Source organism: Labrus mixtus, chromosome 10 (assembly GCF_963584025.1).
Source record: "Labrus mixtus chromosome 10, fLabMix1.1, whole genome shotgun sequence".
Lineage (NCBI taxonomy): Eukaryota > Metazoa > Chordata > Actinopteri > Labriformes > Labridae > Labrus > Labrus mixtus.
Genome location: NC_083621.1, coordinates 21,602,695 through 21,605,044, shown reverse-complemented (window position 1 = coordinate 21,605,044; position 2,350 = coordinate 21,602,695). Strand labels below are relative to the sequence as shown.

General features: G+C 37.7%; 1 long non-coding RNA gene across 1 annotated transcript; it reads left to right on the top strand.

Moving 5' to 3' along the window:
* Positions 1–207: 207 nt before the first annotated feature.
* LOC132981530 (uncharacterized) lies at positions 208–1,210 on the top strand. Its single transcript, XR_009674591.1, has 2 exons — positions 208–371; positions 907–1,210. It is a non-coding gene; the product is annotated as an uncharacterized LOC132981530 (long non-coding RNA).
* The last annotated feature ends 1,140 nt before the right edge of the window (positions 1,211–2,350 follow it).

The following is a 2,350-nucleotide window of genomic DNA, read 5'->3' as shown; positions in this document are numbered from 1 at the left end:
AATAGGATCTGTGCGCTGAGATGCTTGAGGGATGAAGAGATCTGCCTGGAAATAGAAACTTCAGCTTTGCATTGCAGTTCATTGCCAAAGGGCTGTTGGGTTCAATATGCTGGTATTGAAAGTTAATAAAGCATAAGCTTTATTAGCATACTCTCCTAAAGAAGATGGACTGACCTTATGATGTGACTGTGCTGATGTAAATTCAGAGCTGACCTGAGCATTGCTGCAAAGAACAGATATGTATACATTCTCAAATGGATAGAAAATTAATTCTGTCCATTTTTTTATTTGAAAGAATGGCACAAACTAAATGAAAAGAAATGCAACAATATGTTTGTTTGTTTTTCTCACAAAAAGTGTAATGATTAAAGGTCCCATATTATGCTTTTTCTGGTTTTATATGCCCTTTAGTGTGTTTTCCAAGTGTCCTGTGCATGTTTAGGCACATCTATGTGCAAAAATTCAAAGTCCGCAGAAACGCGGCTTCTCCTACGTCCTCCTGTTAGCTGTAGCATTAGCTGCATGTAACGCTCGGTTCTAGCCCCCCTCGATAAAAATTTGTCAGTGTGACGTCTTTGTCAGTGTGAGATCACTGATCTAAGCCCATTGGCTCGTTGTGGCAAGCCCAGCAGCTCATGTTGAAATTTCCAAGACGCGTGCTGAGCAACTGACCAATAACGCCAGAGCGGATCGGCAGACCAATCAGAGCAGACTTGGCCCACGTGGGGTCTAACAGTGTGGGCTCAACAGAGTGTAGCGGACGGACTCAGAGCGGAGAGGGAGCAAGGAGGAGCAGTACATGAAAACAGATACTTTTTTCAAACTTTAGCTATTGTGAACGTACAAAAGTAGGAACATAGATTAAATATACGAACCCTAAAAGGGCATAATATGGGCTCTTTAAAGCATCAATTTGTTGAACAATCATTTTATCTGGAATGTTACGAGGATGTAAATAAAAAAATAACAATCCAAATTTAAATTTATCAAAGAACACTTTTTCATCTCCATGCAAAGTTTGTTTTGACAAAGAAATTAAATTAAGGTAAAACATTGTGAGGCACCATCACATCACATTTTAAAAAAGGACACATTAGGGGACAACAAATGAGTTCTTATGAGGGGCTATAGGGTTGGTCTTTGACTTTGTTTGTTTTTTCTCATCCCAATGCCACTCGCTCTTAAAGTCTTAAAGTACATGTACTTTAAGCAGGGACAACAAGTGAGTGTACACTCACTTGTTGGACTTGGAATAAATGATGACTATTTTTTGATTTTGAGCTTTGTATAGTTTAAAGGATTGCAATAATGTGTATCATGAGAATAAGACATGAAACTATAAACATATGACAACTTCATCGATAAAAAAACTAAGCTAAGTTCATTTGCACTACTCCTGTATCACCTAGTCTGTGAGAAATGCCATTTTATTCAGCTCTATACCTTACATGCAGATGAAAGATGATGAAGTTGACTTGACAAATGAACTCATTGTGGGGTTGAACAAAACCTACCCATTATTATATCTGTTATCTTTATTAAAATTGATTGGATTGTGGGGTCATAAGATGTGGTTTAAAAAAGTAAGACATTCATTTTGAAAAACCATCTAAAATTGTAATGGCAGCAATATTTATTACTGTAGAAAGGTGCCCTAATAGTGTAGAAATCCCCTAAAGCTGTGCCCTAATATTCCCACAAATGTCAGTCCATGGAAAGAATCTTAGTTGAAAAAGTCTGCACTGATGGGTTAGATGCAGAAAAGGGCAACAACCTCTTCAGGGAGTGTTAGTACAAATTTTCATGAATTCATACATTTTGGTAACTTTGTGAATGAATCATTTAAATCTGTCTACCATCTACCATCATACCATACCGAGAGTAATTTGTTATTGTTATTGTTATTTGTTATTGTTATTTGAAGTAATTGTCTACCACATGTGAGTTACTGAAAATAATGAGAAACTGTTGTGTAGTGGAGCCTGTCACTAAAGAGTGTCCAGAAAGGATCAGGATTTAGGAGTGACTGAGAGGGTTTATATTGTTTGTTCGCTGCACTCAAATGAAGGAGGCACCTATTTAATTCAATGTCATCACAATATCTCATTACCGTAGACTTTACTTGTTGGGTAGCCAGCTGCAATGAGCCGGACTAAAGCTGATCAGGCCAAAATAAACCGGAGATGTACTAAATGATGCAGTTACAAATATAAATGTGGAGGCAGACCAGTCAAGTAACTGCTTAAAGTGATGGTTAGCTGTATCTGTAGTCAGGATTACCCTGAAGTAAGCACTGTCCGTCAGAGTAACAACTTTCCTAGACAAGCCAATAAAAGCTGCAACATACACA